The sequence below is a fragment of the Diabrotica undecimpunctata genome, chromosome 4 (assembly GCF_040954645.1).
Source record: "Diabrotica undecimpunctata isolate CICGRU chromosome 4, icDiaUnde3, whole genome shotgun sequence".
NCBI lineage: Eukaryota > Metazoa > Arthropoda > Insecta > Coleoptera > Chrysomelidae > Diabrotica > Diabrotica undecimpunctata.
Genome location: NC_092806.1, coordinates 48,587,831 through 48,611,197, shown reverse-complemented (window position 1 = coordinate 48,611,197; position 23,367 = coordinate 48,587,831).

Genomic DNA, 23,367 nt, shown 5'->3' with positions numbered 1-23,367 from the left:
TACCCCTTTTAGTTCAATTTCTGCCATTTGTTTTTCATTTTGCTTTAATCTTCTTTCTACTTCCTTCCTGTCTTCTTGTAGCGCATTTTCAAATTTTATTTCTAATCCCTCCAAATTATCTTTAATTCTCATTTCTTGTTCTTTCATATTATTTTTAATTTCATTAATCTCTTCTATTTGTTGTATCAGTTCTTTCTTTATCCCCTCAACACATCCTTTAATTTCCTGTTCATAGTTTTCCAAACGCTGCTCTATATTGCTCATTGTTTGTGTCTGTATTTGCATCATTGCTAATAATTTTTCTAACATCCCTGTTTCTTTTCTTTCCTCCATTATTGTAGCATTTCCTTCATTAATAATTGTTTCCTCTTCTATCTTATCCTCTTTCCTTTCTTGCGTTTTGCTTTGACTCCTTGTGGTCGACATGTTCGTTTCTTTTCGTTACTGTTTTTGTCCCCGCCAAATGTGAAATTTTACAACACTCTATATGTTTCAGAACACGACAATATTTCTCCCCAAATGTATTAAATTTTCACGACAAATATCAAATATGCAATCAGTAAAATTCAAATAATTCCAAATAAATATCAAATGTACGATTGGTAAAAAAAAATAAAATCAAATAATTCAATAGCAGTAAATATCCACTAACTACAATCAATCAATAAATCAAATTTATATTCCCTGGAAAAATTGTCAAAATACTTTCAAATTCAAATTCCCTCAATGTTATATGTTTTTATCTCTGGATCACCTGTACTTATTCCAGATCTCTTTCCCTTCCTTCAAATGTAAAGCTGCGATATTTTCAAGCCCCACGTTTTGGAAGCCAGTTATTGTGATTTTTAAAGTCTTGGTGCGCCAAGCAATAATTAGCTAATTAATTTTTTTGATTAATTAAAATTATTTAAATGATATGATTATGACTTTATCACAATTTTTAATTCTTTTATCTCAGGGTTAAATTCGTGCTTCAATATCTATGCTATTACATGTAAAAGGTAAGGTCCAAAGAATACCGGAATAATAAAAAACACATATGATCTAACACTATATATTGAAATAAAAATAATGAAATAATTCACACTCAAACGTTTTCAATAAACAAACCTCATATAAGGATTCTCAAGATTTTGTTCTCCGTACGTGAACAATCAAAATTTATGGTACAAACAATATTAACTGAAATCTCAAAATCCCAAACTATTCTAACTCTCCTAATCAAAATATTTATATCCTTTCTAAATTACGTGTAAAAATTGTGTTATCAATAAAAGAAAAAAAAACTGCAGAAAACAAAAATATCTCTCTCTGATGATGAGTGGTCCAAATCCTTGTTCCTTGTAGACTATATTATCTCCTCTCAACCGCTCCCTATGTAACCAGCAATCTTACACAGATTGTTGCAAGTATATCGTCCTTAATGATCTCCTTCAAAAGCACAAATCATTCAACTTATGATAGCCTTTCTCCTCTCGATAAACTGAATCTCTCGTTGGCCCGAGTGAAAAATGACTCTTGGAATATCTTCTCTTTACGATAAACTGAATCTCTCGTTGGCCTGAACAGTGACTCTTGGAATATAAGTAGAGAAATATCACTTACAATATTTTGCTGCTTCAGCTTCTGTCAGATACACTAACTCCACAAAAACTCACTAACATTCAACACTACTGCTTGCTACATTTCAGGAACCGACCAGAGAACAATCACTGTTCCTCTTACAGACTTGGAAACCAACTGCTCATATCCTTTTTCTCTCCTCAATCTCGCTAAACTTTTTCCTACATACTTATCCCACCTTTTTCAATCTCCGCCAATCAAAACTCGTCACAATTCCCCCATTTTTTCATTTCGATAACAAACAAAATTTTACCTATAATTATAAAATTTCCTAAAACTTATTTACAAATAATATTTTCTATAATTCTTAAAAACTAACAAAAACCTCTTTCTAAAATCTCTTCTATTTGTCTCTAATCACTGTATTAATGTATTTTGGAAAACCCCGTTCAATTGTCTTTTTGTTTTCACTTAAAATTATGCGGGTCACTCAAGTATAACAAAGAAATAATTTATGCAAAGCTTACATTTTGTTTAGTACAGGTAATTCAAGAAATTAATAACTCTCCTTCTTCGAAATGTTTGTTGGATATTATCCTACTTATCTGAATTATTTTAATGTTATTGAATTTTGAAATATTTTTAAACAAACCAATATTTTTCTCGATTTTACATATCATAACAAAATATATATATATATATATATATATATATATATATATATATATATATATATATATATATATATATATATATATATATATATATATATATATATATATTAATGTGATATTAAAAGTCAGAGATGCACCAAGCAATTAATTAGTTAATTAATTAATTAATTAAACTTATTTAAATGATTCAATTATGATTTTATCACACTATTTAATTCTCTTATCTCAGGGTTATATTCGTGCTTCAATATTTATGCTTTACATATGATAGGTAAGGTCTGCAGAATACCGGAATAATAAACATATGTGATACAAAATTATATATTGAAATAAAATTCACACTCAAATATCTTAAACAAAAAATATCTCATACTTATCAAAATTTTGTTCTACGTACGTGAACCTTCAAAAATTAATGTTATATACTATATAAATTACAATTTCAAATCAAAATTGTTGTTCTATATCTCCTGATAAATATTTCTATCTTTTCTGAAGTAATTAAAAAAAACTTTGTTGATAATGAAAAAAACTGACGAATGGTAAAAAAAAACTATCTCTCTGAAGATGAGTTGTCCAAATCCTTGTTCCTGGTAGCCTACACTATCTATTCTTCGCAGTTCCCTAGATAATCCGCAATCTTACAACAAATTATTGCGAGCCTCTCGTCTTCAATGATCTCCTTCAGATGCACGTATCGTTCAAAAGACGCTAGCCTCTTCTCCTCTCGATAAACTGAATCTCTCGTTCCGGCCTGAACAGTGACTCTTGGAATATATAAGTAGAAAAGTATGACTTACAATATTTTACTGGATCAGCTTCCGTCAGGATACACTTAGTACACGAAAACTCACAAACATTCACTTCTAATGCTTACTATCACTTGGGAACCGCCAAAGAAACACGACTGTTTGCCTTGCACCCTTGCAAAACAACTGATGATCTTTTTTCCCTCTAAAATCTAGCTAAACTCTCATTCCTCTATCTCTCCCACTTTTTTCCCCTCTTTGCCAATCAAAGTTCGTCATATTTATCCCCATTTAGATAACAAACAACAGCCTTAACTACAATTATAACTTTCCTAAACACTATTAACATGCTAATCGTTTCTACAAATTCTTAAAAACTAACGGAGAATTATACATTTTAAATATTTCGATTCTATTGTCTTATTCACCGTATCGACGTACAAGTGTATTTGGAAAATCCACTCTCGCATTGTTCTATAGTTTCCCTACGTTCACTTCACTTAAGCTATGTCACTCGAATATATTTTACAAAGAAAATAATTTATGCATATCTTAAATTTTGTTTACTACAGGTAATCCAAAGATAATGGACTTTCATTTCTGTGAAAAATCGTTTATAGTTTATCAGTTGAAATATTTTAAATTATTATATTTTATAATTTGAAATATATTAAGAGTAAACCAATATTATTTTTAATTTTACATAGCATAACAATATATATATATATATATATATATATATATATATATATATATATATATATATATATATATACAGTCATTAATGGGAAAAGATAAGTAAAAAACTCTTTGTTATCTAGCTTTAGCAAAATTTATTTGCTTCTTCACAATATGCTTAAACATGGTGCTAATAATTTTATCAGTAAAAACAATGAAATTAAAATGAGAAAACATTGTATAAAACAATCACAAAAACTTAAAATATGAGGTAAATTCATTAAATTTTGAACATACCAAACTATTAAACTTATTAAAATTAACCCGTTTCAGCCCTGAATTTTTTTTTCAACGGTAAAATTTTGCTGTTGATATTTTCTTTAATTGGACATCATATTTTTTATAAAATTTTTAACCCTCCACTTTCATTTTACAAATCGGTAGCAACTGCCAACAAGAGGTTATTAAGGCATAAATAAACATAAAAATATATATAATATTTTATGTTTTATTGACATCTTGTATGATAACTTTTGAAACAATTTCTGTCTTTCAACAAGCACAGAAAGACGTTATACTTTTCACAAATCTTGCGTGATCTTCCGCTGCATCCTTGAAAATCGCAACGTTGTTTGTGACCTTTTGTAGGAATTGGCCAGTGAGAAATTTCACCATACTTCACTTCGCTGACAGACTGTTGCTGTTTCATTCGTTTGGAAGGTTTATCTTTTACAAACGTAAAAGGGGAACTTCTAGAGGAACCTCTAGAACTTCCAGGTGACTCATTTAAAGGACAACTTCTTTTCAGTGTTCTCAGTGAAGCTTTAGAGAAAGCTAAAGCTTCTGCAACATAAAACTTGAATTTCAATAAATCTATTTTCTTATGTTTAGGTTTATTTTGATTGTCACGACGATACTCTAACCATGAGTTGCACACTGCCACATGGAAATAGTGAAACATTACTTCTTATTTTAGTAAACGTTCTACAGTGTGACCCATTTAGATTGGACACCTGAACACCTCTATAAAATTTGAAGTTGTTAACCGATTTTAACCAAATTTTTTTTTAATGTCATGTAATAAAAGGTCCATTTGGGGTACAAAATATGAAATATTTAGTTAAATTTTCAGGGCATTCTACGATACTTTTTCTTCGTAGAAAATGGAGAATTTGTATTAGCGATTTTTTTATTAAAAAAATTTTTACGCCACTGGATTTAGAGTGGCTTCAAATAGCTATGACAAAAATTTCATTAAGATATGTTTTTATTAATAACAAACTTATGACAACTTAAAATTTTAAAACTCCTAAGAAAAAAACACTCTGTATTCACGTTAAAAAAAATCACTCTGTATTAACAGAAACATGGAAACATAATTTTAGTTTAAATCCTAGTTGCCTCTACCAATCCACCATCTAATTGGATACATTTGTCGTAGCGTTTATGAATATTTCTAATTACATTTCTTAGTTGTTGGTGAGTAATTTCTGCACATGCCTGTCGAATTATTGCACGAAGTTCATTTACGTCTCTTGCACGGGTTTGGTAAACTTTTTGTTTGATAACTCCCCAGAGAAAGAAATCTAAAATTGTGAGATCTGGAGATCTGGGTAGCCAATCTATCAACGGACTACCCCGGCCTATCCATCGGTTCGGAAAATTTTCATTTAGCCATTGCTTTACGGTTCTGGCGTAATGAACAGAACACCCATCTATCTGGATATACAAATTTAATCGATCATTAAATGGGAGCTCATGAATAGCATCTCACAAGTCGGTGTTTAAAAATTCTAAAAAGTTCTGTGAGTTCAAGTTTTCTTCAAAAAAGAAAGGACCAATAACTCGCTCGTTTAGTATACCACACCAGATATTGATTTTTTGAGAATACTGGCTTTTACAGTATATTACCCAATGGGGATTATCTGCTGTCCAATAGCGACAATTCTGTGATGATACTACTCCATTTGTAGTGAAAGTGACTTCGTCGGTAAACAACACGTTTTTTAGAAAATTTATATTGTTTAAATATTCCCCTTGGGCCCATAAACAATATTCTGAACGTTTTGCTTCGTCGCCTTCTTGTAATGTGTGTAAGTATTTTGGTTTGAAAGGTTTAATATTATTTACCTTAAGACATCGCCGAATACTCTCTCGAGGCACATTCAAATATAAACTGGCATTCCTTAAACTGGGTTATTTCTGAAATGATCTAAAATGATTTGATCATTTCCTCTCCTTCTTTGTAACGGGTTATTTTTTAAAATTAGTTTTGATACTGCACCATATTCATTAAATATTTTATTTATTTTGTTTACCGTACCGCAGCTAATATTAGGACGATCCACATGTCTGTCATTAAATATTGTACAAACTTCCCTGGCCCTTCTATCGTTATCTCCCAAAAGACGTAAAATTTCAATTTTTTCTCTCAAACTTAATCTTGCAGCCATGACACAAAATATTATTAAAAGAATTTGAAGTAAATATTGTTTCAGATATTATGCATAAAATGCTAGCACTGAAATTTGTATGCCACAAATAATGTCAAACAGTAATATCGTTGTCACGGCAACTAAGATTTAAGTTGTAGCATGTAAAGTTAATAATAATGTAAGTGCGTTACTTGCATTAAATTGTTATGCTATTTTAAACATTTTTTGTCTAGTAGTGGTTTATTATTAAAATTATTTGAAAAATAATTAGTTTTATGGTTATCTGTTGATACAGGGTGTTCTTTTTTGACTCGTAGCTTAGTGAGTTTTAAAATTTTAAGTTGTCATAACTTCGTTATTAATAAATATATTTTAATGAAATTTTTGTCATATCTATTTGAAACCACTCTAAATCCAGTGGCGCAGAAATTTTTTTAATAAAAAAATCGCTAATACAAATTCTCCATTTTCGACGAAAAAAAAAGTATCCTAGAATGCCCTGAAAATTTAATTAAATTTGTATTTTGTCCCGCAATAGACCTTTTATTACATGACATAAAAAAAAAATTTGGTTAAAATCCATTAACAACTTCAAATTTTATAGAGGTGTTTCCAATCTAAATGGGTCACACTGTATAAAGTAATACAAGAAAATTATTTTTATCCACGCCTCCCATACTTTAATTGTAAAGTTTAATTACTGGTGGACGTTCAACTTCTACATATGTTTTTGTTTTTTTATCCCAACGTTTAAAAGTATCAGTAGGCTCTAAGCCTATAAAATTTGAGGCCATATTTACGACCTTATTATCAAACCATCTAACTTTAACAGTATTTTAATCGGAAGTAATTTTCGAGTCTGAAATTTCCCTAGTTTCTGATAGTTTCAGTTCTTTTTCGGAACAAAGTCTACAGTTTCCCATGCGATTTTGTCTAATAATTCCAGCAGAAAATATTCCTCTTATGTGAAGTAACTTTAGTAATTCCATTGAATTAAAATAATTATCAAAGTAGAGCTTATATCCCGAATTATCTGGCAATCTTTGTGATAAATACAGAACAAGTGAAGTTGTAGCATTGTGGTTCATTTCTACAGACATAGGTAATGTAGTTGCGCCTTGATAAACTATCGAGAGGTATATTATTCCTAATTCACCACAAAAATTAAAGACTTGTATGCCCCAAGAATTTGGCTTGCCTCTAATATACTGTTTTAGAGAAAATTACCCACTGAATGGTATAATTGTCTCATCTATGCAGTTATTTTCTTCAAGCATTAATTTTTCGTAACGTTTTTCAAAGCTGGTAATTATTTTCCTCACTTTCCACAGTTTATCATTGGTATTCTTGTCGGTGTTGACGTCTGAGATATGTAAATGATTACGTAAACTTAATATATTTAATTAAACGGAATTGTGTACGGGGAGCCCGATAAAGTCTTAGTCTCGAAAAATTAATAATTTCCGTTACAATATACAGGGCAACCAGGCGGCGTATCTCATTTTTGCCGGTACTAAGACTTTTATTTTTTTTTCTCGTAAAGAGGCTAAGAATTTGTTTTATCAAATAACACCTTGAATATTTCGGGTGGAAAATAGTGCGAAAAATAATCAAATGGTGAATGGTCTTCTGAACTGTCACTTTCATTATAACTAAAATTACTTTCACTTGATCGATCGAAAATACCATTTGGAGGTACAACTTTTCCAGCCTTCCAGATAGTTTTTTGTTTTTCCACTTTTTTAGTCTTTTGAGGAATTTCTTCTTTTACTAATGCTACTTCATCCTCATCCGATGTTGACATGTCAGCCTCTTTATATTCTGGATCTCCATTACCTTCTATATCAGAACAGACATCATTCAGATCAGCTAATGCTGCTTCTACTTAGACAAGGGTCACATCAACTTTAGTTTTCCCTCTCCCGTAAAATACAATTGTAGGCACCTCATCTGAAAAGAATTCATTGTTTAAAAGCTTGTCATAAATTCTAATCTATTTAATCCACTTTTGTATCCGTTAACACCTACTGGTAGCATTTGCGTACGCCTTTCATAGGACCATACCAAATATTAGCAAATGCAGAAACAATTACAATTTATGCTCAAATGAACTTTTCATAATGTTAGTTAGTAAACACCAAATACCAGCTACATGACGTTTTTTTCAACACAATAGAAATATTAGAACAAAAAAATAAATACTAACCAAGTGAAAAATGATCACATTCACCAGCCATTACTTCAAGTAGACCAATGTTTACATTCCAAAAATGACTCAAATACATATAAATCATATGTAGCCGCCCTCTATTAACCCTTAAATGCCCAATCGGGGTCACTATGGGACCCCAGACATACATTTTTGGCTATAATATCTTTATTTGAAACATTTGGCAACCGCGCAATCAGGTATTTGTGTGGACGTGTCTCCTACGTTTTCTGTTAGTATACCACGAACATTCGTGAGGAGCAGTGGTCTGTAAGAGAGATTTAGATAAGTGGGGTCTCGCTGTGACCCCGATTGGGCATTTAGAGGCACCAGAATATTTTTATTATTTTTAACATTTTTCGTCAGTTTACATTGAAAAATGGACCGTAAGAGAATGAAAATGACAATAAGCGACCAAGAACATGAAAAAATTATCCGAAATATAGAAGAAGGGATATCAGACTCCGATTTCGACTATGAGATTACCGACGAATCACATAGCGAAGAGCAAGATGTTTTTGAGGAAAATGTTTCGGAAACTGAGGACAATTTAGAAGTCAACAGTGACGAGGAATCAGATGCAGAACCTACCGAAGTGGACGATAATATTAGTGAGGTTAGTGGTCCAACATATACATCCAAATCTGGAATGCAGTGGAATAGCCTACCTTTCGTGAGATCCAAGAGGCAACAAAAAAATATTATAAATGTACATCCAGGCTTAACAAACTATAGTAAAAATTCCAACACGTTTTTAAAATATTTCAATTTATTTTTGACCGAAGAGATGAAGAATGTCATATGCCTTCATACTAATGAAGAAGCTGTTAGGCGTTATCAAGAGTGGAACGAAAAACATCCGAATAACAAAAAAGAGTGGACGGTACTTACCAACAATGAACTGGATAGCTTTTTAGGAGCACTTATCAAAGCTGGTGCTTTAAGGTGTGGGAAAGAATCGACACGAGAGATATGGTCTACAGACACCTCAATACGCCGGTCATTTTTTACAGCCGCATTCGCTAGGAACCGATTTGAAGAATTATCGAGTTTCTTGAGGTTTGATGACAAAGTGACCAGGGTGGAGCGGAAGGAACAGGATAAGTTCGCGGCGATACGAGTAATTTGGGACATGTTCGTTTTTAACTGTGACAAAGCCTTTGAACCATACGAACATATAACCGTTGACGAACAGTTAGTGAGTTTTAGAGGAAAGTGTCCTTTTAGACAATATATAAAATCAAAACCTTGCCGCTATGGGATAAAAATTTGGGCTGCCGCGGATGTTAAAACATCTTATTTATCAAAACTTCAGGTGTACCTTGGAAAACTACCAGGTGGTAGAATAGAGAAAAATCAGGGATTTCGTGTTGTGAAAGATCTGGTGGAACCATATCATGGCAGTTGGAGAGGAATTACAACTGACAACTTTTTTACCAGTGTTCCTCTTGCTCAATATCTTTTATCTAAAAACCTTACTTTACTTGGGACCGTCCGCAAAAATAAACCTGATACACCACCACAACTAAGTTTGACAAAAAGACCTGCGGAGTCGTCAATATTTGCTTTTACTAAAGAATTAGCTATGGTTTCGTACATACCTAAAATACACAGGATGGTACATCTTCTTTCAAGTCAACACGATAGTGATATAATTTGTCAAGACTCTCAAAACAAACCCTTGATGATTTTAGACTATAATAATACCAAGGGTGGTGTTGATAATGCCGACAAACTGATTAGGGAATATTCCTGTAAAAGAAGAACTGCTCGTTGGCCATTCAGGCTCTTTATGAATATTATAGACATATGTGCACTAAATGCCTATATTTTATACATTGAAAAAAATCCTGATTGGAAGAAAAATAATTTTTCACGAAGACGTATTTTCCTGTTACAATTAGGGGCTGAGCTTGCTCGAAACAACATGGAAAAAAGAGCGAAATATATAAAACATAAAGCCTATGTAAAATCTGCTCTAAAAGATTGTGGCATACCAATGGTAAACCCAACTACCGAAGTTGTAACTCAATCCGTCCATTCAGCTAAGAAACGTGCTCGTTGTTACCAGTGTCCGCGAAACTGTGACAGAAAAGTGAATACCGTTTGCTCTTTTTGCAAAAAATTTATATGCCAGGTGCACAGAAAAGAAGAAAAAACTATTGTATGTAAAAATTGCAAGTAAAAGTTATATGCTTATATTATTATTTAATTTTAATTTTGTTCGAATTGAAAATAATTTGTTTCTAGAAAAGCCGTTAATTTTGTATGAAAAATAAATCTTAAAATTATTTTTAACCGTGTTTTCCTTTTAGTCAGTGCTAAATGACGTTACTAAATTGAAAATTTTAGTGGGGTCCCTAGGAGACCCCACATGGGCATTTATGGTTATTTTCATATCACGGGCATTTAAGGGTTAAAATTATGTTGAAATAAAATAAATCATATCACAGATATCTGTGCGGAATTATAGGCTTCGTAATTGCCACCGTCAAGACCGAAGGGGTTAAATTCTTATTCTATTAGCAATTACAATTTTTAGTTTTATTTAATTTAAGGAAACATGATTGTCTAATCATGGTTTCAAAGTCAATTTCTGTAAACGACGCCATAAAACCGACGATTTAATAAATGCATTAAGTTTATCATCGGGTGTTAAAAGTGATGTAACCGGCAGTGTTTGCCAACAATCACCAGACAATAAAATAAGTGCGCCACCGAAAAACCCTGCGTTTTCTCTCAAATCTCACAGTGTATGATCAAGCGCCTAAAATGCTTTCCTGCGAGACAATATACATTCGTCCCATATGACAATTTGACACGTTTGGAGTACTTTTCCTATTCCTTGAGTTTTTGCTGATGTTACATGTTGGTGCCTCAGTATTTTTCAAATTCAATGGCAGTTTTAACCCAGATATTACTGAAACTTTTATTGTTAACATTTTGAATTAATTTCGAATTTTCATGGAAATTATAGCATATGGAACCAAAAAACACAATCATATATTGTTTTATGACGATACCTGTCAAGTTTTGACATGTTCTTTTAAAAGCACGGTAGTAATATACGGTACCAGATATTATATATATTTTATTAGTATCAATTTACAAAGAATGAAAGGATTTAAAACAAAATTTTGGATGTAAAGGTATTTTGCACTTTTCACACAAAAACTGGACTTTTTTGTGACAATATCCACATCGCGATTGCTTTTCTTGATAAAGAACCAAGTGGTTAATACCGTCATATCTTGAATTGGCTACCGAATTCGAATTCCGCTTAGAAGGTCCGCGTTTTGTTTCTTTTTAAAAAGTTTCCAAAATATTAGTTGCAATAGATCTTCTAAATTTAAGTTGATCCAGTTTACCGTCTTGAGTTTTGTTAATCTGCCACGCATTTTGAATAGCCATATCAACGCAATGAGCAAAAAGGGGAAAATACCATTTCTTTCCTCTTATGGACACTCGATATAAACTGATGTTCTGGTCACTGCGATCAACGCCACCCATGAAGTTATTGTATATTCTAACAAATATTTGGTTGAAGAACTTGAATATGTTTTCTCTCTGCTTGTGAAAATCTCTTTTTAGAGAAGCAAGACATTACTGGTACAAAATTGGAAGCAATAGAAACAATATTATTATCATGCCAGCGGCAAACCACTATTCCTGTATTTTTATCAAGACGTTCCATTCCGTTTTATACCATGTTCAGTTTTTTTCATAATAGATGAACAGGGTATTTCATGGTGCGATTTTCCCTTACAGTGCCTGTACCATATATGCCTCTTTGTTTTAGCTCATGCAGTAAATGAATAGAAGTAAAATAATTATCAAAAATAAGATGGAATCGCCTTTGAGGCCATACTTCATTCAATCTGTCTGCATAGGATAGAACTACTGATGCACCCAATCCAAGGACTTTATATTGTTCAGGTATTGTAGTGGAATTACCTTGGTAAGGAGAAAACCAAACTATGTATCCCAGAGGAAGGGCTCCTACCCACATTTTGTACCCCCAACGGATTGGTTTTCCCCTGATGAATTGTTTTGTGGGATGGCAACCAAAATACAGAACCATTGCCTCATCTATGCTGTGATGTTCTTCTAAAGGGGAAATTGTATAAATTTTTTGTTTATTACGTCGAACAGGGGTTGCATCTTGGCAAATCTATCAAATTTATCTAATGACAAGTTATTGCAAACATGCAAAACTTTCATTATGTGGGAAAATCTATCCCTAGATATAGCAGCTACCACCATTGCGTTGTGCGAATCGTCACGATTTTCGCAGTACATGTACCTTTTCGGCACAACCACATAACCACTCAATACAAGAACGCCTATAAAACATCAAATCTCATTTTGAGTAATGTTCAAAAGATTTCTTTGTCCTGCGTAGATGTTAGTGTATTCGGTTACCAAATTGATGACTTCATCATCAAAAAACAAATTGAAAATTTCCTTCGGCGACTGAGTCATTTTCGGTCCAAATTGAGTTTTCCAGTAAGTACAATCAGGGTGTTGATACAAGTCTCCTTGAATCCAGTGTGCAGATATTCTCTTCTCTAATTAATGGGGCAGCTTTTCCTTGGAAAGAAACAAAGCCAATGGTATATTGTCATCATCCGAATCTTCTTCTAGTAGGCTGGAATTCACAGAATCTTGTGGTAATTCAGTCGCGTTGTCAAAAACAAGTTCTACATCGTTTCCCAACTGACTACCCGGTAAATTATTTATTGTAGTTAGTTCTTCATCGCCGGAGTCGCAATCGGTGACATCATTATTGGCATTTTCTGGGAGAAATATGATCAAACCATCTGGAGGGACTGGGATTTCATCAGAATCAAGCTCTTCTAAGAGCTCATGCAATTTGAGAGGCCTCCTGAAACAATACGCACGTTGGTAGTACTAATTACTACCGTCCTTTTAAAAGAACAAAATGAAATCCCAAGCGGCGAGCCTTAGAAACAACGTGACAACTATTCGAGCCAAGAATATACGTACATAAGTCCCTATTATACAATAATCCACATGCCAATGCCGTGAAATAACAGTTTTTTAATTCTAGACTTACCTCCAATTATAAGCATCCATTTTGTAGTCCAAAACCTGGCAATTTACACAGATAACCTCACAATTACAGCATGTGCGCGCACTAAAATCGTTAAAACTTGTCGAATGCTGGCTCTTGAAAACACTCCATCTAGAGCCATCTATCAGTTGGTAGCTGTACTAACCTAAATTACGCATACTTTACACTGCCTTTTAAAAGGACGGTAGTAATATCTGGGTTAATGTTGAATGCGCTGTTCGGCAACCATGCAAAAGAGTTGTTGCAATTCCAGATGATACAATGGAGAATGCAATATTATTTTGTGATCATAATATGGTAATATAAAAGTGCACTGGCGCAGCATATTAATTGCGTTTTATATTTAAATTTGAGGGCACTACAATATATGCAAATTTTATTCATTTTTCCAATGATGATACTTAGATAAAAACTGTAATCATTATTGCTGTCAGAGTGGAATGCACCAAGATTTAAATAAGCGTACAGTGTTCGTCTTGATCGAGTCGTGCTTTTTTAAACATTTTGCAGCCTTCTTTGCAGTTTTTCAGTTGCCTTGGACTAAAGGGCGTGAGTAGTACGTATTCGATCAGTTTCTAACCTCATTTCTCGTTTTTCAGATGATTCAAACGAACGGGTCTCAGCGACATGTACTCGAAAGATTTTTCAGCCTTGAGGTGTAGATCGGCCAATTGCTTGTCGCTTTGGATACATAATTGTATCAGAATGACGTAAAAAATATGTTTGAATTTATTCGATGTCAATTAACAATTCGACTCTCACAATGTATTCAGTTCAATTAAACCAGCTGTTCACAGACTGATGGAAATCTTAATATTGACTGTGATCAACAATAATTGGTCAGTGAATTATGCACAGAAGAAAAATTTAAGTTAAAAATAATAGCATTCGAGAATTGTTGAAATTGATTTTAATTCCACTGACGATGATATCTGATTAAATTATTTATCTAAATTAATTTAACTCACAGTGAAATGTATAAAAACTATTCAAAAAACACTTTTAAATATTAAAATAGAACAACATTGTCTGTTTAATGTGAGCCGAACATGAATTTCTCAATTTACATAAATTCTTATGTCACCAACAACTCGAAACGTTATCATTCGTTTGCTATTTTCGTTTCAATACAAATAATATAAAATTCATTGAAATAACAGTGGCGCTATCTGTCGAAAATTGGTCGTACCAACTTAGAAACCTTCGTGGGCTCATGTAGAACAACTTTGCTATAGATTATCACTCACATGACTAATGCATATTTTATATATATATATATATATATATATATATATATATATATATATATATATATATATATATATATTTATATATGTATATATAATATATATATATATATATATATACATATATATATATATATATAATATATATATATATATATATATATATATATATATATATATATATACATGTAACTCTTAAAGGTCTCGGTCAGATAAGAGGAGAAAAGAAGCAAAACTAGATGTTACTATTTCATATTATTGGCGGGAACTTCTCGTTTTGTACCTACAAAAGAGCATTAGTTTAAATCTGCAAGAGGCAAGAGTAATACTCTTTTATAAAGATTAGTAAAGCACTTTAAATTGAAAGAGAAGGCCAATAAGCGACATCTAATGTTGAATGAAAGGAGATAATAATGTACAATGTGACTTACATGAGCAGTAATGCAATATTGATTGTACCTACAATGGTACAATAAAACCAACGATGGTTACAAAGCATTGGTCAATCATTTAAAATTCACATCTTGTTATAGTATAGTAAGGATGCAATCAGTTACTTAATCCATGAAAAATCAGATTTAACAAGTATAATTGAATTATAAAATTAGCCTCAGTTGATAAATAAATCTTGAGAAAATAGCCGTCTGGCAATTATTTACAAATTTACACAAGTAAAACTACCGATAACATAAAGCATTTGTATATTTTAACTTTAAGTTGAAAAACCAGTGTAGTTTAAAACACAAAACATTGATAGGTAAAAAAATCGCATTTTTATAAAAACAATTATTGTTACTTGTTTTTAAAGCACATAAAAGTGCAAACCGACCAATTCGTGACTTACGGCATCTTATAGGTAATAATTGCCAGTCGCCATTGTGGCATTTAAACGAGCTGTTCGTAGAAGAACCGACGCAGAAAAGAACTTAAAAGTCAGAAGGTGGGGAGAGATGACAGATTTCGCGAAGATTGAAAAAGATCGTGTATACTGTCCCACAAAAAGGATGTATATAACTAAAAATATTTAATAACTTTTTGATTTTAAATTAATAAATTAAAATTTTTTTTTATTTTGTAGCAGTTAAAAGAAATCTTATATTATTTGATTTAATTGTATATAATATTAATGTTGCACAGCAAGAAAGAAAATAGAACATTCGCAAAAACAAATGCAGAGGAATTGGTAAACACCCCTATCCATCATCTAATGAAAATAGTAATAATTTTTAATGTATGATCTAATCCAACTAGTGATTATGTAAAAACACTAGAATGTTTATACGTTGAAGACCGTGACATACATTACATAAAATATGATACAATACATCAATCTGAGTATTGTAGGTACTCATCCAAACAACAAAAAGGGGTAGGTTTCCTTATTGTTCCTTAATGTTCCCTAGCTTGAGGAAGGGAGACTATGTTGAGTGTTAAGAACATTCTACTAAGAGGGTATGAAAATCATTACAATCAATGCTATAATAGGTACTCTAGTTAACTGTTTAACGACAATTGACATTTGATATAGAAAACCAACCTGGCCATTAAAGACAGGCAAATCTAAAGCGTTATTGGCCTGGCGCCTGGCATGGAAATAACAAAAAGAATGATTTTTTATCACAAACTAATTAAACAATTTTAAAAGGATTTTTAATTTGAAATAACTTAGTGGCAAACAATTTTTTTTATTTAAAAAAATTGAGAATAATAACCCGTACGCGCACCAATAATAAGTATAAAATTGTTAGTTGTATGGAAAAAAATGGGAAATAACTATGTCTTTAGCTCACTTACACTTCATTTTCATATTTTAACCATGTTCAGAGCATTAAATAAATGATCAGTTTCTAAAAATATCCCCCGTATCTAAAAAATCGAAGCATTTGCGGACATACGTTTATATATGAACTGCCATTATTTTTTCGTTCAAAATCACTCCTTGAAGTTTGTTGCATTTATTCAGCAACACCCTTTATACTATACAAATATGTATTATTTAAATAGACTAAAAAGCGACAGTTTAAACCTTTGTTATCCAAAATAAAATTATTAATTAGTCTTGGGACAATGAAAAACAATGATCAGCATGGCCAACGCTAACTCTTTGCAAAGTTTCAGTCAATTTAACTAAAACTACATTTACAAAAGAAAAATTTTGGGATACATTACAAAAAATATAATATTTTTGCAAAACTGATACGACTTTATTGTATAATTGTTACAGAAATACGCTAAGGTCTGTAAACAGATGGTACAATGACCCAAAAAAATTGTTTATTTCAAACGGGTTTTGCAAAATATTCCCTATTGGTTAGATTAGATGGAAAGAGGAAAACGTAATTATTGATCGGTAAATATAACTGACAGTAACGATAATGACATAATGCGTCCAGCTGCTGAATTGACACTGAAATGATTTCGGAATACAGAACGTGTAATTAACGTCAACATAATTAAATCAATGAAATCAAACGCGTACGTCAATGCGCTAAATAATTATAATTAGTGTTAAAACTAGAAACTGTCGCCGATAAATAGAGTTGAATGTGGTGAGACAATTACACTATCCTTAATTAAGAACTGTCCCATTGCAAATGGACCACTAAATAGGTAATCACTAGTGCTTTGAGATCAGGAATATATTTATAATTACAGACAATTCAATACATTGTAAAATACATTTTCTGTGTTAAAATTTTCAAGCTCTTGACATATTCTTTTAAGCATAAAAATAATATTAACTAAATTTGTTAGTTCGCACTGTACATTAAGTTTGCCAAAGTAATTTATAGGAATATGTAAAACAAATTATAAACTTTAGGAAAAAAGTTAATTTTTTGTAAAATGTACTTCATGGTCTAAAATGTAAAATTCGTCAGCTTTTTCAGTGGTAGGTATACGAGGTTTGACAAAAAGTATGCAATATGTTCAATAAGTTTAATTTTTGAAAATTTGAAATGGTTTAAATTTTAATATTAATAACATTTTTATTTAACCCTAGAATACTAACCATCGTAATTTTTATGACACCAATATCGTTGTTGAAGTATACTGGGGAAGGGGTACACCAATATCTCTCGCACGCTCATTTATTCTTACATTAGTGTATATCGAAACGTTTTACAAGTACAGTTACGCCAACAGTATTAGTGAAGTGACTGCAAATGAATACAGCTTAGTAAATATTACAAAGGTAAGTAATAATGTTATAATTGCAGAAAAAACGATATTATCAAATATTTTTTTTTAGTGTAAAATATGAGTAAAAAAATTGAGATATGCACAGACCTCTCACGCAGCGGGAGTTAAAAGCTTAGTTGCAATTGTGCCCAGATGAAATTTAGCCAGACGAATCGGATAACAATTTTGATAAATTAGAAAGTGGATCTAAAACAGAAGATGCCGTTTTAGAAGAATTCAGTCCATCTAAATCAGAGTTCGAACCATTAAGCGAAAATGACTCAGATTGCGAGCATGACTTGCCATCCAGTAGTAAGAAAAGAAAAGAAAGTTCTAAAATGAATAATTAGTTAGAAAACAGCTTACTTAAGTGTTTTCAAGAAAGGAAACGTAGAAGAATCTCCAGAAATTGCAGCTAAAGTGGTGAAAACTCGGTTGCAGTCAAGTCTAAAAGGTAAAAATGGACACAGATGGTCCTCTCAACCAAAGGGCTACTAAAACTTCTAAACGTAAGTTCGTACATTTTGTACAAGCACAAATTCCCTTATATACTTTTCATTGATTTATGAGTCCAGAGTCTCTGGAAAAAATTGTAGGTTATCCAAATGCTGAAATTTCTGTTAGGGCACAAAAATATTAAGTCAAAAAACTTACAAACTCGAAAGTGAATATTGACGATTTGCATGCACTTCTAGGACCATTTATTTTTGCTGTTGCCCAAAAAGACAATCATTTAGCAACGAAACAAATGTTTGATGACAAAATTTCTAGTGCGATATATAAAGCAACTATGGCCCGGAAAAGATTTGAATTTCTTATAGAATGTTTACGTTTTGAAGAAGAAATACTTCCCAAGATGTTAAATCTCAAAAATCATGAAAGTGGTAATTTCTTATTTTGCTTCTATGGTAAAAAAACAATGGTATCCTATAAGACAAAAGTAAATAAGTCTGTGCTTCTTCTGTCGACAATCCACAACGGTCCAGTAGAATGTGATCTAACTGGAAAGCCAGATGTCATTAAATTTTATAATGCAACTAAGTATGGAGTAGACACATTTGACCAAATGCCTTTTGATGATCTGACCTCTTTGCCTGTTGTATGGCATTATAAATATAGCTTGCATAAACTCTTGGATAATTTATAATCATAACCAACAATGACAGCAGAAAAAAACCACCACCAGACAAAAAATGTATGGTCATTTTGCCTAAACAACTGACGAAACCTTGGCTACAGCATCGTGTAAACTGGCCAACTTTGAACCACTCGGTAAAGTTCCTTATTGAAAATATTTTAAATCTGGAGCCGCAAAAAGAACTAATAAGTATGTTCAAAACTGTTGTGTCAAAACGTGTCATGTGTCAATTTTGTCTGTCTAAAAAATGTCGAATGACAACCCATAGTTGGGTTGTAGAAAGCAGTATAGTTCTAAAATGTGAAATTTATAATTTTTGAAGTTATACTTCTATACGCGCGCTCCACGTGGGAAATTTGTATGGGAGTGAATCTGTGAAATCATTACATATGTAAGATAATGAGTAAGAAAGAGACAAAAGATATATTTTCTCTCTCTTCCTCTCTCGAATATAAAAATGTCCCTTTTATATATATATATATATATATATATATATATATATATATATATATATATATATATATATATAAATATATATATATATATATATATATATATATATATATATATATATATATATATATTTATTATTATATATATTTAATATTATATATATTATATATGTATATATTTATATATATATATATATATATATATACATATAATAATATTATATATATATATATATATATAATAAAATATTTATTAATATTATTATTTATGTGATATGTTTTGTATTATTTATTAAATGTTCATAATTATATTAGTCTTTTTTCATTTCAAAATAATAATTTTAATAAATCACTGTATGACCCAGAACTGTCAATTTTGAAATAAATTTGTGTCATGTCCTCGGTAGTATAGTAGTCAGTATCCCAGCCTGTCACGCGGGAGACCGGGGTTCGATTTCCAGTCGGGGAGGACTTTTTTATTAATATTATTACATGGTAAATTAAACACATGGGTAAGTAGAAAAGTTATGTATATTATTGTCATTTTTAAATACTTATGAATATTGCATTTTAATTTGCATTGTATTATTATATTGAATTATGTTGCACTGTATTCTAGTGTATTTGTTTTATGTATATTATTGTCATTTTTAAATACTTATGAAAATTGCATTTTAATTTGTATTATATTATTATATTGAATTATGTTGCAGGGTATTGTATTGTATTTTTATAATAATAACAAAATAAACAATGAATTTTACTGCAGAGTATGAGTAAAAAAATTTTGCATTCAACTCCTTTCATACATATATGAAAATAAAAATATATATTTTCATCAAAATATTGATTTAATCCTTTATTTACTATACTCCTATTACAGGTCAAATGTTGTTTACTAATTGTTAGTAAGTTGTTATTAATTCTATTTCTCTTTCTGCTATGTCTTACCTATAGCATTACATATGTAATGATTGTGCAGATTGACTCCCAAATAAATAGGTACCGGCGAATGCGTGTATAGAAGTGTAACTTCTACCGTCAGTCCCACTGAACTGCCACACCCGTTTCTTTTTCTTTGATTTTCAGGTTTTAAAAATATCTCTTTATTCAAAATATTTTGTAAAATTAAGATAAATAAAAGATTTTTTTACTGACCAATTTTTTTTTTCTTCGCGTAGTCAATTTTACGATGGTTAGTGTAAATAAAAGTAAAAATAAGGTTAGTATTCTAGGGTTAAGTAAAAACTAATTCTTCCTTTTAAGTATTTATTACGTATAATATATTTAACTTTGAACTAGCTATAAAAAAAAATAAATCAGTGAATGTTAAATTTAGCAGAAAATCTAGTGGAAGTACTAGCAGGTCATTCCACGAGATGACGTCGTCTAATCCAGACTAAGACTAGATAGAACCTGGCCCCAAGACCTACTTCAAAACTAAACCAAAATAGAATAAGGTGAGATATCACTGGAAGTCTCTCCTTCACGCGCAAAATCTGTAACACATTTACTTAATAATCTGTAATGATGTAGATTGTAAATAAACATATATAATAAAAAAAAAAACAATCGCTGGAGACAATTTCATTGAGGCAAAAATCGGATATTCTAGACTGCGAGAAAACCTAAGCAATATAAGTAATGGTTAGATCAATACTTATTAACATCAGAAATTAAATCAGAGATATCGTATGGATAACGTCTTCTGACCATATGGTACCTACATACAAATCGTTTCAATCTTCGTTTGAATCGTTAAAATTGTCTCTTTTTCAAATTTTTTTGCATCTTTGCATCTTTTGAACCTTGTTCAGCAAGTTTCAAAGATTGGTCTGATGATAACAAATAACAACGCAAAACGAGTGTTCAAAACGAGCAAGCATGGCAAGCTTGGCCAGCCAGCGGGGAGCGCTCGGGGTGTGATTGAGAATTTACCGCATGACACTCCTGACATTCATGTTCGCTCAATTACTTTTGACTCGACTAAATTTGTTTATACTAGGCCGTACTAGTTTATCCTGAAGTGTGTGTATTTATATCAGGATTAACTAGTTTGATTAACCTAGCCTAAACTGGTTTATCATAAAGGTAAAGTGCGGGGCAAAAATTCAGTTGAAAGACGCCAGAACTCGTGGCTGAAAGACTTAAGGAGATGGTTTGACCGCACATCGACAGAAATCTTTCGTGCAGCAGTTTCCAAAGCTACAATTGCCATTTGGATCGCCAGCCTTCGAAAGAAGACGGCGAAATAATAAGAAGAAGAATATAACAATTATTCCTATCGTATAGGTACATGAAAACTAATTTAGCCCTAGCGAAATTAGTTTGTCCGGAAATCGTATTTGGCTAAAATTGTCGATTAATCACCGATCCAGAAGAGAAAGTCGAAGAAGACATGTCTTCTGATAAAATTTAATTAAATTTTTTTAGTTTAAAATATTTTATTTAATATATTTATTAAATTAAACATTATTAATATTAAAATACATAACTCTTTTTATACCTTCACCGCCAGAGTATAAAACATATTTTATTGCACTCACAACATTGAACAATTCGAAATTATAGTACATAATTTTTATACATTAATTAATTAAAAAATGGTTTTTCAGCGTTGAATTAATGTCTCGCGGTAATCACCAACTATTACAACACACATACATGCATAAAGATAAAATAATAAAATAGGTACCTGAACGAGATATTACTTACGATCGAAATGAATAATTTGAAAATGTTGTGAAAAAAAAAAGCAAATATCTGATTTAAAAAAAGTTATATTAATAAAAGTTAAATTATTATGGAAACAAAAAATATAATCATGTATTAATAAACCTTACTATGTACAGCTAACGAAAATAAATAATACTAATAATATTCTGTAATATTCTCAAGAGAGTTAAAAGGAATTATTTTAATAGTTTTTAAGTCTAAATGTACTGAAATGATTATTTTTAAACTAACGTGAATAAACCTAATAATTAATTATTGCACCTTGAGAATACATACATACTAAAAAAATAATCATTACCCTTTTTTTGATAATTGTCACAATATATATATATATATATATATATATATATCGCTCATTGAATGCAGAACTATCCTAAGTCCATTTTTGTCGAAAATTGACTTTCAACGCTATCATCTTTAATTCGGACTGCCGAATATGAGCGCCTATCGGCCTTCCACTCGATTCCCACCTAATGAGAATTTTCTATACTATCCTAATATTATGTACATCGTATTAACTCTCAGTGCAGAAGTAACTTTTAGAGGTGATCTATACTAAGTCCGTATTTAGTTTGGACATAGACTAGTTCTGCTTTCAATTTTCGAAGTATAGTCCTATAAGTATTAATTACATGCGGACATAGGTTAGTTCTGCTTTGTATCGAAATAAAAAAAACGATATTATTATTTAAATTATATGTTTACAATGACTTCCAGAACTCAGAAGATAATGTTGTCTGTCAACAAAAAAATTGAAGATACTCTAAAGACAGGTAAGAGGAAAAATTAGATTTCAAAACGTAATTATAATTCATATATTTTTTATTGTAGACATCCAAAATCTAGATAAAAGAAGTGCAGCCTAAAGAACTAAGTCACAATCGTTTCCTTCTTTGATAGTTAATAAGAAAAATAAGGAAATTACCCTTCTAATTTGTCGATTTTACTTTAGAATTTCCCTATGAAAAAATAAATAGAAGTGGCACTCAGCTGATGAATAAAAATGCGTTGCTGCAAGCTCCAAAAAAAGGAGAGCGATGAGGAAAATAATATTGAAAATGAAGGCAACACAGACAAAAGTAAAGGAAGGAAACGAGTATTTTCTTACAAATACATGTTTTATAATCGTGGACAGAAAACTGTTGTGTGTAAAACCTTTTTTTAAAATACATTAGGAATAAGGGCCCAAGTTGTTAAAACAGTTATAAAAA